This window comes from Antrostomus carolinensis, unplaced genomic scaffold (genome assembly GCF_000700745.2).
Source record: "Antrostomus carolinensis isolate BGI_N321 unplaced genomic scaffold, ASM70074v2 scaffold1354, whole genome shotgun sequence".
Taxonomy (NCBI): Eukaryota; Metazoa; Chordata; class Aves; order Caprimulgiformes; family Caprimulgidae; genus Antrostomus; species Antrostomus carolinensis.
The window spans coordinates 2,147-16,753 of record NW_010312635.1 but is presented as its reverse complement, the minus strand read 5'-3'; the positions used below and the strand labels follow the sequence as shown (position 1 = coordinate 16,753).

General features: G+C 39.3%; 1 protein-coding gene across 1 annotated transcript in view; it reads right to left on the bottom strand.

The window, feature by feature from the left end:
• DLC1 (DLC1 Rho GTPase activating protein) overlaps positions 1–4,379 on the bottom strand; it is a 24,807-nt gene extending 20,428 nt beyond the window's left edge. Inside the window, exons 1-2 of the mRNA XM_010167045.2 lie at positions 4,307–4,379; positions 1,351–1,432 (exon numbers count right to left, since the gene is read on the bottom strand). The gene's annotated coding sequence lies outside the window, so the exon portion shown is untranslated. The remainder of the gene's footprint in view (positions 1–1,350; positions 1,433–4,306) is intronic.
• Positions 4,380–14,607: the final 10,228 nt, after the last annotated feature.

Sequence of the window (14,607 nt, the reverse complement as noted above, 5' to 3'; positions counted from 1 at the left end):
CGAGTAGAGCACATCTTGAGTGTGATTTTAACATTAATGAGATTTTTCTCCTCCTAGAGACTGGACAACAAATCTGTTTTCTCAGTTTGAAAATCTTGTAAATATTTCTGAAGAACTTTGAATTCCAGTCCCTCTTTTTCCCTTCCAAGTATGGCAGTGAGGGCATGAGAACACTATAAATTTAAAGCCTTTCTTATATGGGTTTTGTAATTCATTAGAATTGCTGACATTTAGAGTTGCAGTCATTATGCATGCAGTATCTAAAAGCATTCATTTCACAGACAATATGGAAAGTTGCCACAATGGAGGACAGAAGCAGAAAACTGCACTAATTTCTAGGTAATAGGAGATATGAAAAGTTAAGGCACTTTTTGCCATTTAAGATTGTGGATTCACACTAGAGGAGGTAACTGATGGATGGGTAAGTGTCAGATGAGGCCACTGTAATTTCTTATGATAAAATTGGTATTGCTGAGGCTGGAGTTCTGTAAAAACATGCTGCCACACACCAGCAAGTCTTGCTCCCTCTTTTTTCTCTACCCTTCCCTCCTCCAGCCCTTGCAGCTGGTTGTAGGGTCCTGCCTCATCCTTCACTCCTATTCTGAACTTCATTATGCCATGGACTGATTTAATTTATTAACCCAGCAAGGAACTATCCAGACTCTTTCTGCGGGTTGAGTGAGTTGAACTGGTTTGTAGAAGGAGCCCATAAACAGTAAAGATACATAATGGGAGCACATGGCTGAGAGCAGGCCAGCCCTTGCAGTGGTGGTAAACTCAGACTGGCTCACATTATCCCTTACAGCCATACTCACGCTCACTTTGGTGATCACAGTGCACATAGGGTGATGTCCTGAGGTCAGCATGAGGGTTTGTATACATAGCTGCTCACCAACATAAGAAAGGAGAGTAATGGAGTGCAGCAGCATGACTTTGCTAATACCACTCCCAAAAAATAATTCCTGTATGTGAACTGATGCTACAGTTGTGTGTGCAGATGGCTGTAGCCAGCACAGCTCTGCTTTTATATGCCTAACTTATTCAGGAATTAGTAATGAAAGCAAATTAAGAATAATAATAAAAAATATGCCTATGAAATAAATACCTGTCACAGAGACTTCTGCCACTTCCCTCCCAACTTTATTTTAAATAAGATCCCCAAACATCACTTAGCCCAATGTAGTATTATAATGAAAATTACATACTGACATTGGATGATAAAAAGGTCTAAAGCAAATGGTTATTTAATGGTACATAATTCAGTTGAGGTTATGCTTTTCCCAGGTTATACTTTCTATGACACAGGAAGAGTTTTGTTTCAAAATGTAGTGCGATTTTTTTTTCACCTACCTGCATAAGGCCTCAATAGCGTCTCTGTCCAGAAAGTCATGCTCTCGCTTGACTAGAGCAATGTCAATTGGAAAAAGGAGATCTGTAGGAAGAGAGACAGATGAGGAATCAAAACAACTCTTACTCCCATTGGAGAGTTATTTCAAAACAACCATCTGCTTCCAGTTGAGCTCACCAAGATGCCAGTGATTGGCACTTCACAGGTAAACATGTTACCATCTCAAACGCCAGAGATGTTTCCTTTTCATGTACAAGCTTTTGACATGCAGCTTTGATAACTGAAAGCTCATATGCAAAATGAGGGAAAAATAAGCAAAGCAGAGATGAAACAATGGGAGAGGGGAAGAGGCAAATGTGAGCTCCCTATCCGACATCAGAAGCTGAAACTGATTCAGGCTAGCTTTACTTAAAATGTACAACATTCTCCATCAAAGTACTAATACCTCACATTAAAGAAGAAAGATCAGCAAACCCAAAATCGCTGGAAAAGAATGAAAAACAAAATCTCCTTAGCTGTTATTCAGGCTATTTAGAAGTCTGACACTGTTAAAACATTAATGAGATATGGACCGAAATGAAAGCAAGCCAAGCTGTGAGGAGCCCATACTGCCTCCTTGCCTCAGGAGATTATTTAGATAAACAACTGGGAGAGTGAGGGGGAGGAAACAATGTTGGCAGAGAGCTGAAAATTTACTACAGCTCTGAAGCAGCAACCACATATATATTATTCACTGTCCTCCACAGATTCCTGACTGTCATACAGGTCCTGATCTGGCATTCTTCGCCCAGCCAAAAACTCCCACCAAAGCCACTGCGTGTTCAGGGCACACAGCAATACAAGAACACACTCCGAATATACTGTTGCACTTGCATACAACATTCCTGGTCCAAGTGACTGTCTATAAAATATTTTAATCTCCAGAGACTGAGAAAGAGTGAGCTGAAGTGATGAAAATAATAGGACTGGTGTTAATTCGTGGAAAGGTAATTAATATTCTGGCTTTTTTTATACCAATAGATAAATCTCTCAAATGAACAATTTGTCCCGATTTTGCCTCAGGAATAAAAATCATGGCATATTCCGTGAAATGCAAGAAATTCTAGCTTTTCTACAGAAAATTGCAGTTTTAGCAAAGCAACTGACAAAGGCTCACTGATTAATCTCAATTTTAAATGCGTACTGCGTGGGACCACTCCACAGAGGTGATTTCTCAGAACCCAGCTGATTCATAGGTCTCCCCTTCACTATTTTAAGTCCAAGGAGCAAGTAGATGGGTTGAGCACATTCAAGTGGCATTTTTCACCAGTGTTGATGTAAGTTTTTCCTCTGAGAATGTTAGAACGCGAGTGCCCACAACAAAACATAGGGGAAAACTTAAATGAGAGAGGTGATTTGGAAGAAGTTGATATTCTGCACAAGTCCGTTTTTTTTTTAAATGCTTAATTTATACTGCTGCTGTTTTTGTTGTTGCTGCTGCTGTCAGGGGGGCCTGCAAAGGACAATAGTATATTGTTTTCATATAAGGACAGCTGTCTTTTCAATGGGTACAGCTGGCCTTGCTCTCACCTCTGCGGTCCTTTTGATGTTAGGTAGGACATGGTCCTACATTACAAACTTTATGTAAGTTTACAGTCTTTAGGTAGGGCAATGGTAACCATAGGTAGATCATGTTTTCTGAATGTAAATAATTTCTTAGGAGATTCACAGGTCAGCATAACATGAAGCCCACATATTCAGCTGAGAGTCTTGTCCTCAGTTTTAACAAAGACTGGAAGTACAGTACCAGCTTTGCATCACAAGAAAATCTTGGCATCTCCATTGGCACAAAAAAAAAAAAAATAAAAGGAAATTTAATTTCTGAACAGGCAAAGAAAAGTTTTGCTAAGTGCTGCTTCTGAAAGTGCTATTATTGTCTCATATTGCCAATGCAGCTGCAAATCAGAGCTCAACAAGATCATATTTCAAGAAGGTCAGCTCAGCATTTGGTGTAATTTCCAACAGTTACTCACTGTAAATAATGGACTTTCTATGCTCATTCTTACAAGCAGCAGCTGGAGTTTGTTTTATAAAAAAGAAGAGGCAGATAAGAGTGCATAATAATTTCATTACAATGCAAGTAATTTTAAGCGGCGTGGAGGAGAAATTCTAAACAATAATATAGCTATGTAAAAACGACCTCTAGGATATATATCACACTTTAAAACAAACTTCTGTATGTTACTCTGCATCAGAGTCTAAGAACTGCATGACAAAACTGCAAGTTCCTAGTAGGTTAGAGAGGAAATGAAGACAATAGTTTTGCTCGAGCAAAACCTTTGTAAAAGTGGACACACAAAATGAATCCATGCCACAGAAGGACAAATGTGGTGAGTGCAGGAGTCAGCCATCTCTTCAAGGAGGTGCTGCACATCTGCACAACAATGGCTTGTGTGTTCTTTTTTGCCCCTTCATAGTGAGCCTGTGTCTAAAACCAACTCAAACTGTTCTGAAAAACCACACAGGTCTTGGGAATAGATGTATCCACTCATACACAGAATTTCCTACCTCTGCTCCATTAGGAGAGCTGGCCAGCAGAGCTGGGCATACCTTCTGTGTTTCTCTAAGACTGGGCTCATAGCAGTGGATGATTATTTACAAAAATATGGTTCATTTATGTTTTAACTACTGGGAATCTACCATGGTGCTAACATATGATTTGTGCTATGAGGATATTTGGAAGATTCCGACTAAAACAGAAACCTGGAACAAATTTAAACTGCAAGAGTGTTTCAGAGTGTCATTGGGTTTGGTACATCTATGTGTGCAGCAGGTAGCAGAAAGCAGGCCAGTCCCTGAAAAAACATCTTGAGTACTGGCACTTCAGTTGTGCCACTGAACCTTATTTATTGGAGAATATTACATTTTATTGTCCAAAAATTGCCAGGGGATGATCAGTTTGCAAGCTTAGGTGCCTACCTTCATACAGCTGTGCGTACTGTGGGAACCCGGCAGCCCGCAGCCAGTCACAAGCTTCCTTGGCCTCGATTTCTGGAAGAGGACAGAAACAAGACACCCTCTGATTAGTGATCTGCAAAGCAAAAACTTCCTCTTCATCACTTCCACTGTTCCTGTTACAAAATAACCATGAAGATATTCAGCAACTTTGAACTGAGACACAGCTTTGCTTATTATCCCAGTTTGCTTTTCTTCTCATGATCAAACATATCGTATATTCTGGAAAGTCACTAACATTCATCTGCAATTTATCAACAGCTCATCATTTTAATAGTTAAGAGAAACAGGCACACATGAAAAGTGCAGGAGTTATGGATTAATCCGTACAGGTTTTGTTAACACTAGAGAAACCAGCATCACAATCAGCTTGAGCAGCATTTTTTCAACAGATCTTATGATCCTCTTGGCACAACTATTTTGTCTTGACAGAAATTCCTAGTAGAGCTTGTAATACCGTGCACTTTAACATCTTGTAGATAGTACTGACAGACCCAAGCCCAAGAACAACTGACACACTGCACTACAGCTCACTCAAATGCATATTGACTACCCAACAAGAACCTGGTTTCACTGGAGGTCTTCAAGGCATTTATGAGTTACTTGGTATATCATAGGAAATTCAGTTAACTTTCCCTCACATTGCCCAAAACAACATGCCACAAAATGAAATTATTCACATTTCACATACTGAAAGAATTTCACATACTGAAAGAAAGGAAACATTCTGAACATGGGTTACATTAGTCTGTGAATAAATTATACATAAATTCATTTGTTACCTAATACAAGCAGAAATAAAGAGTATGTTACCTTATTAGCTCAAACTAGGAAAATATAAAAGGTATCTAGAGTATTTTCCAAGTGTTTAGGAAACTGATTGGGTTAATTTTGTTCTTCTAAAAAGTCAAAAAAGTGCTACTGGGAATTTAGCTCCCTGCTTAGAACTGATCAAAGAGACGGTGAGCAATCAGAAACTCTTAAAGTTCATCTGGCTTTGATTATATCCACTGCTCTTGATGGACCAGAAAAGAAAAGCTTTATTATGTACAACTCAGTAGACAATTTTGCCACCTACTTGGAGAGGATACTATAGCTACCTGCTGCAGAAACCACATCCAAAGGGTTTTGCTCAGAATTGCCCAGAATACAAGTTACTGCATATAGGGCAGTGAAGAGCCAAATATAAGTAAAATATATCAAGATTTTGGTACGTTATGAATTATTCCCAGTGAGATATGGGTACACAATTAAAATTGGATAAAACAGCAGGCACCTTTAGTACCTCAAAAATTATCACAGAATGTTGTGAGTTGGAAGGGACCCACAAGGATCATACAGTCAAACTCTTGCCGAAGTACAGGACAGTCGCAAGGTTCTCACAAATTGCTACAACAGGGTTAAAATATCTGTGCTTTGCCAGACTACTTTGCTAAGATACATACCCAAACCAAGGGGTTAAGGTAAGCCAAAACACAACATTCCAGATAAATAAACAGCTAAAAATCCACTTTCACTGAAGTCAGGACAAGCAGGTATTTGTGTAACTTGTGTTTGCTTCACCTCTGGGTTATGGGACCACATGAGAACAAGCACGTACAGACATATTGACTTAGCTACTCATTAAGAAAAAGCATTCTTCAGTTCCAATTGCAAGCAATTGTGAACTTTTGCTTAAAGTAGTGTTTTAATTTCAGTATCCTAAGGAAATACATAGGAAAGTTAATAAGGAGGAAAAAAATATTAAATATATTTAAGACTTGTACTGCTAAAGCACGAACAACAAGCTATTGGTCTCTCAGAAGTAATGAAAATACTAAAGTAAAAATTCTGCAACTAATGTTTAAGAGTACTTAAAATAAAAGGCACTATCTTATATGTCATATCCTGCAGAAGTGTCTGGACTCAATGAGAATTTTACTTGACTTAAAAACAAAAAAAACCCAGATCCCCGATAGCCAGTATTTACCTAAAAATGCAGGCAGATGCTAGTACTGCAATTTAAAAAAGTGTCAGATTCGTTACTATGACAGTGGCTCATGAATGTGTTTAAACATTTGTTCACAGGTCCTTTAGTAAGCACCCAGGTGTATGACCTGTAAAATATTTCTAGAGCTAGAAAATTATGAATATGCATTTATCGGACTTGAAGGCTCTTTGTAAAAGCTTTGTGCACCTTTTCTGCAAATACATATGCAAGTTATGTGGAAGTCATGTTTTATGGGCACCCAGCTGTCAGATACCTTTGGGATTTTCAGAGCATATTTGCTTTCAAAATACCTTTGAGAAGGGCCCAAGAAGTCTATCTAGGCAATGAAACACCTGAGTTATTCCTGGTTGGCCACAAGAACTGCAGAGAATAATAAAACCCCAGTGCACCTGTCCATCGATTAGGCTAAGCAAATGCCTGGGACTGGGTACAGGAAAGCACCAAGGGTTCAAAAGCAGTATTGGCCCCATTTCCATCTCAAACATTTTGGGAAAGCCAAGGCTCTAGCCTCTGTCTCCTGCTGCAAGTCTTTGGAAGGGTAAGGGGTTTGGACAGCTGTCTTGAAGAAGGGGCCAGGGAGTCCCCTGTGGCCAGGGCTCTCTCTGTGTCACCTCCATCCACACATAAGAGTGTGTCAGGGAGGGACATGGCAGGTGTATGGATGACACAGCGGAGGAGGCAGGACCTAAAAAAGCAGCTCCTTTTGTTCGGCCCAACCCAGGATTGCTCCTAGACTGTACCAATGCACCGCGACCAGATGAACTGAAAGGTCATTTCCAATCCAGGTTCCCCATCTCAACCCTGCTGGTCACTGAGGAGCCAGAGTATGAACAAAACTGTGTACGTATGTGAAATTCAGGCAGACCAAAATATAGCCAGAGGGATAATACAGCTCAGGGTGCATTGAATAGGCTGCACAGAAAGCTGAGTACACAGAACAGGCTTCCTCAAGTAAGAGGAAGCTTGTATGGATAAAAAGTTCATTACCACAACTTAACTGGAATCTGCCTTTGAGAATAAAGTACATTAGCTAAACCTGAGGTTCTGGCCAAATCACTTGAGCTATGCTAGAGGAGAAAGCTCATTCCCACACTTTTCAAATACCAGCTTTTCTTCCAGCTCAGCAGCTCTGGGACTCTTGGTTTGCCAGCTGCAAATATCCACCTGGATATGAAATATGAAATATCCAGGTGGACGTGGGAATATGTGCAAGTCCTTGTCATCTGTATCAATGGCAACTGGGATAATGAGGGACAAAGAGAGAAGAACAGAGCTTCCAAAATCAGATTCTTCCACTACTTCTAAAAAGTTTTAGAAGGAACAGGGCACCCAAAAGTCTTTGTTCAGGATCCCAGGGGACCTAAGTTACAGATCATTACCTGAGCTAGGAACTCACTGCCAAGCACAGCATCTGCTTGGTTGGGGCCAGCTGAGAGCCACTAGGAGGAGAGGCAGCTTTGCAGAGGAACTCTGCACTGCTTTCCAACCCATTTTAGAGAAGCCTTACTTTAGTCCCAATTAATCTGCCATGATATGCAAAGCAATTTCCCACCCTGAGCATCTTTCCGATGAAGACCTGGCAGCTGAGCTGATACAAATTGCTGCGGGCAAGGGACTGGTCTCACTCCCTCCTCCCCGCTCCATCCCTGCGGTGCTGCTTCCTTTCTGAATCAAACATCCTTGCCAGTTAAAACCTTTACAATCAACTACAATTCAGTATACATTCCAGGCATGAAACGTATGTGCAGCTTTTCAGATGTGTGTCCTGTGCCCTCCCTTAGCAGCAGGAGGTTCTTGTACGAAAGAACCACTGGTAAGAAAGAAATCACGCTATTATTTCTAAATGTCCTGATACACAAGAAAATCTCTTAGAAAGTAAAACAAAACAAAAAAACAAAACCAAAAAAATTTAAAAAGGAGTACAATGAAGTCTTTATTCTTGGTGTCGTGTAAGCAAACAGCAGGCAAATGTGTTAAAGAGGAAACAGGAAATTTTTATTGGAAACAGCTTTATTTGTTAGTCCATTTCACAAAGTAGGTCTCCATGCTTAAATCAAGGGCAGGAGTTCCTTTTGTGTATGGTTGGGAACCATTAGCCCTTATTTACCCACTTCCCGAGGGGTTAGGAGGACCCAATTCTTCACCAAACTGGTAAGTGAAAATGGAAACTCCTAACTTGCTTTTTTTTTAACTATGGTTAATCTTGGTTCCTGGTCCTGTAAGTTTACAAGTTTAAAACTTTATAGCAAAAATATCTCAATTCACACATTGATTGATATTGCAATTGCAGAAGGGAGAACTCTAAGATGTCTATGGCCTTTTGTTTGATGATACCTTCCTTCCTATAGAAAATAAAAACCACATACTGTGATGCTGCAATAATGTCCTGTCAGGGGAAAAAAAAAAAAATCATAGTAGTCTACCTAGAAGCAGTAAGATAATTTGATTTCATTCTTCCTATCCTTTTGCTCCCATGAAATAATACGCAACTTAGGCAACAGCTCTTTCAGGGTCTTCAGGACAAGGTGCAAAGTAGATGTATCTTAGTACAGTCATGCATTGACTCCATTTTCACCTAAGTGCTAAACATCGTATGAACAGTTCTGCCAAGCAGATGGTTTCCCCTTGCCTCAACTCAGACCTTTATGGCCATATTAGCACCTCCACACATCAGTTCTATTCATCTCACCTTTTGGTTCTGTTAAGAGAGCAGATTGTAAAAATCTGTAGCAGGACTGGTCAAATCAACACTGTTAAAATAAAATTTGAGCAAAAGTGGGCTTCGCTGCTGAAGGTTCACTCCAATGCTGTGCCTAACAACTGGTTTGTTTGGGGTCCTCTTTGGCCATTCTACCTGAAATTTACTATTTGATTTTTTCAGAAAAGAAAACAAAAATTTGTAAAAATTGAATACAAAATCAGCCTCCCGAATTAACTTGCAGGAGAGTGTGTCCCATACGATGCCGAGAATGTGATTTCTCACCATGAATGCTAGAGATGAACCTGCTTGCTGTAAAGCATAAAACTCTATAAACTACCCACACATTATCTAAGGCACAGACAGAGCACAAAGAGGATTCTTTCCCATCCAGGACTGACACTCCAGTTTAATGGCTGCAAAAGGGCTTGCATGCTCAGAAGCCCATCCTCTTTTTCTGTCTGTGTCAGAAATTACCTGTCTCTACATATTGCATCACTCTCAAACACTCCAAAACTGAGCTATTAAGAAGCTTGAGATCATTCAGGATCATATTTTTTAAGACCAGCTGTGGTATATATGAGAAATATTCTTCTCTGGATAGAGTTCCACTTCCCAAGTACAAGCAATCATGTTTCCAAGTGCTTGAATTACAGCCCTGACATATGAATTGCAGTCCCAACACTAGACTTGATCAGACTATCCAACCACTCAAGTCTATAGACACATGAACACAAAAATCTGAGAAACCTGAGACAAACTGGGGAAAAACACTGCACTATGGCAGCTGTCTGCAGATGAGCAGGCCAGGCACTGAAAATGATAAACCAGTTCTGGGTAACGTCATATGCCTGCAGCCCTTTAAAGCTGGGACAGTACGACTTCCTCAGAGTTAGCCTGCTATGTGTCCATGGCCTCAGATGGTTTTCACTTTGAAGACATGTGACTGTAGCTTGAAAATAATTAAATTCTTTTTTCATAAGTCTGGTTTTTCTCAGCCTTATATAGTTAAATGTTAATTAACTTAGTGCTCCACACTTTTCAAGAAAGCAGCATGTAGCAAGGACTACAGAAAGCAAAAATGTAATTAATTAAGAACAGCATTTTATAAGGGTAATGCCCTCAAACACTGAAACTTGTCAATAAATGCTCAAGCACTAAAAGCTAGAGAATTCTGAAAATCCCATTAGAAGCTCTTGCCAAGTTTCTAACAAATTTGGAATCTCTTCTTATTCTAAGAGAACAGTCTAATCTTATACAACTGTCCTAAAATATTAGTCTGACACATTGAGCCCAAGAAGGACTCATTTCTACAAGAACCAGTGATTCTAAGAGAAGAGTAAGTGTGGCTTTCGAACTGATGAAGAGCTTGCAGGTTTTGAAGTGAAAGCTAACAATCTTCCTGAAAGGGTCCCTTTTTAACTTTCACCTTCAAAGTGCAACTTACATTTTGCAATAGAAGCTGCTTTTTTTGATGTGCTCCTGTATTTCATTGTGCTTCAATTTACCTTCCACAGTCAAATGATAAATGCTGTGATCTCCACTAAACGCTGTCTGCCTCAACAGTCAGTTCAAGCCAATACAGATCCACACACAATTTTAAGAAAATATTTCTTACCAAAAACATTCTGGGGGAAAAAATGACAAGTTCTTGAAAGAGAACATATATGACACCAAATATATATACTGCTTACTAGTCATAAAAACCCTAGGAAGAGGTGGTGGTGGGGAATGTTCCTCAAATATTTCTCAACTATATGATGACAACTGAAGAAATAATCTTGTTTTCCTGCTGGCTTTGGGTTAAATATGGGACTGTCTTTTTCAAGTTATGGAGCCTTGCAGCAGGACAGTAACTATGCTGCTGATGTTATGTATAAACCACAGGACACTGGGAGAAGAAACAAGAGTATGTGTGGAATTTGTGTGGGAACAGATGAAGAAGAAGTAAGGAAACAGATGTTTAAGATCATATATTGATATTTTCTCTGAAAAAAAAAAAAAATCAGGAAACTTGAACATATTTTTTTTTGTCAGCAGAGCTTTTGGGAAGAGTAGATGGCTTACTTCCACTGATGGGGTTTTAAGTTTGTTTTTTCCCTTAATGATGAAAACTAAAGAAATAATAATAATAAAAATGTATGCGACTGGTTTCCAAAAAAACTGCATAGGTGTATGTTGGCTGTATGTAATTTCCCTCCCTACCAACTGTACCAGACTACACAATATAGTAGTTTTAATTGCTCACCAATCCTCTTGGCTAGTACAGGAAATACAATACCACTTTTGTGAACTAAAATCTAATTAACTTGAATCTCCTTTTCATAGTCTTCAGCATATTGAAATAACTTCAAAAGTCCTTCAGCTCAAAACTTAATAAGAGAAACAGCATTTGTTGAAAATATTAAAAATGTTTAGAGATTGAGTCGACACTTGCCAAAATCAATGGGAGCCTCCATGAATTTCAGAGGAATTAAGCCCTTCCCAACATGGATCCATGGGTCTCTAAAACCCAACAATACCCTTTTTCAGGGTAGTTTCACAGTTCTCCTCATTATTTTTACACTCAAAATATTTTAACTAAGTTTTATGCTTTCTCTAAGCTCAGTTGTGCAGTAAGCCCCATCCCAAGCAAGGGGAGCAGCCCAGGTTCCCTCAGAGCACAAGGAAGGGAAGTGCCTGATGGCAGGAGGGCAGAGAGACCACAACCACCCCCAAAGCATGCCCCAGCTGGCAAGAGGTCCTCTCCTCTGTCAAGAGGACCTGGAGCAACTGTTATGCTCTGAAAAGCATCAAACCAGCACCATTTCAGCACCACTTTCCCTTTTTTTTTTACACACTACATAACAGGTTGCAATTACTGCTTATTTTCACACTATTAAATATGCTTCTAACTGCCCAAAGTTAGCTGCATTCCTTTCTAATTTGTTGAAGACTTTGGGAAAACATGTTCTAGAACCCAAAGGAACCATCGAAACTACTGGTTTACAATATAAATCAGGATCATAATTTATTCCTAATTTTTTTTTTTTGTTTTGTTTTGTTTTGGGGTTTTTTTTTTGCATTTTGAGCATATAAAGGATGATTAAGAAAGAAATTTCAAAAAAACCCAACACAATCTAAAGTTAAAACTTTGTTTAAACAGAAAACTAAAGCTTCCTGTGGCAGTTTTCCTGCCAAAGAACGATGCTTTTTATAGATTAAAGATGGTCTTCTCCCGTTAGTTTCTAGGAAGGTTCACAGATGAAGAGGAAAAAGATGTCAAGTGACTTAAAAAAACCCTTAAGAAATAATTGGGCACGTGGGTTATTCATCTGGCCTGATTAACACAGGGTGGTCTTGGAGGAGGATTATTTGGGGCAGAGAAAGCAGTTAGTCAAATCCTCTGAAGGAGGTCATGTTGACAGATTCCAGAGTGAGAAATGAATCCTCCTCCAAAGACTGGGAAACAGAAGATGACTTTAAGCTTTTCTTCTCTCAGAAAGGACTTGGTTAGAATGACCTTTGAGAACATACTGAAGGGCAAACATTAACCATTGCTACTCCCAAGCCCAATATTAGTATTCTCCCATTACACCTGTCTGCAAGCGAGTGAATTCGCACACTGTATGCAAAGCTCAAATCAAAGGCCCATTGAGCTCCAGAGGGAGGCAAAGGTGAGTAGGTCCACAGTGACAGCTTCTTCCTCGAAAAATGCCCAAAGTCCGGGTTACCTGTTCAGATCTAGGAAATAATATTAATGGTATAAGAGATGATCTGAGCGGTCTCAATGGTTCATACAGAAGAAAGATTTTATACAGACAGTTACTTCTTCTAGCTTGTTAAGCCTCAATCTCAAAACCATTCCCACACACAGGAAGAACTGCATCGAAGAAAGACTACCTTTGCATCATAACCATTTAGTGTTTACCTCTTCGATGACCCAGTCCCCAAACTGCACCTTGTGTGGGTGATACACCACTAGATAGAAAATACCAGTGGCAGTGAAATGGCCCAGCACAAAGCTGGTAGTGTCTCAGCTGAATGCCTCTTTCCTTAAATCAGAATTAAAGATGCAAACTTGGATTTTCCCAAAGCAAATATTACTATGAACTTTCTATTTCCAGATGTCACAGCTACAGTATTCTGTCTGTGAGACTGCACATTTGAAAATGCTTTTCTCAGCACATGATCTAATGGTCACACCTTGAGAGAATGGTCTAGATACAGCAGAGAGCCATGGTAGCACTGCAAAGCAAGGAAAACAGAGAGACTCTATGGAAAGAAGAAGGGAAGTTAAAACAGATCATGCAGCTTTGCACTGGAAACTTTTTTATATCTTATAATGGACAGGAAATCTGTTCTTAGAGACACATACGGAGAGTAGAGGGAAGTGTGGCCATCAGAGCGTCCAGTTCTGTGAGTCCACAGGGTCACAGAAATAACATCCCCAAAATGCAAGAATGCAGGGGGGTAGTGTGCATATTTTTCTTAATACTAGATCTTCAGTAAATTACAATAATAGGTCTGGGAAGGTCAAACTGTGTCCACCACTGGCTTCGGCAAATGTCTTTCATGCGTCTCCTCAGGAAGTTTTCTCTGCACAGACCAAGATGAGCATTTGAATAGAGATTTTTAGACAAATATAAAATAAATATATTTAAAACCAAGTCTAAGGAATTCTGCACCATTTTGGACTTTAAAAAAAAAATGCCCCCACCAGCAATAAGGGAGCCATCATATTGGGTTTTCATTAGTAGAGAGAACAGGTAATATTTTTTCCTGATCCAGCCTCATCTAACACACTCCTTCCCAAGGGAAGCAAATACTAGACAATATTTGAAAGAATATTCAACTTAACAAATAAAAATGCTCTTCTAAAGACACCAAAGTACTTCAGGAAGGTATGTATTATTAATTACTTGTAATTTTCAGATAATGAAACTCAGTGAATTAAAACTAGCCAGTCAAATTATTCTTGACTTTATTTTTGTATTTTTGTTTTGACTTTGTATCAATGGTATACTGTATTAACAGACCTACTGATTTCAAAGGTATGCTGTGTGGGATAGGGTAGTACACAGTGTCAGCAAGTATGGCAGCATGAGTGTCCAGTGAAAAGAACCAGAAAGCTGCAACCACAGCCTAGTCCTGTGCCCCTTTCATGAGACATGCTGGAAGACAGACTTTTTTTTTCCAGCTGTCAATGCTGGAAGATAGACTTTTTTTTTTTTCCTTATAACAGGAGAAGGGGGAAAATCTAAAAGAAAATAAAAAGGAAAAAAGAAAAAAACTTGGAAAAAATCTTTGGAAATCAACATGCAAATCAATCTTGATACTCTGCAGCAGACAGAATTAGTGATAGCATAGGTACAAGCAAGAAAAACATCTGGAATTGCTGAAATTACCAACATTACTGGACTATCTAGACTCACTACATCATTAGAGAGGATATGGTGTTCTGTAATTCATTTGCCCTGAAACAGTGAGGATCAGGCTGTAAGTTGAACAATATGATACCCAATGAAGATATATAAATTATATAGGAGCATCATCTCTTTACTTAGTGGAGATCCAACCAGCAAGTTTTCTGTGAAC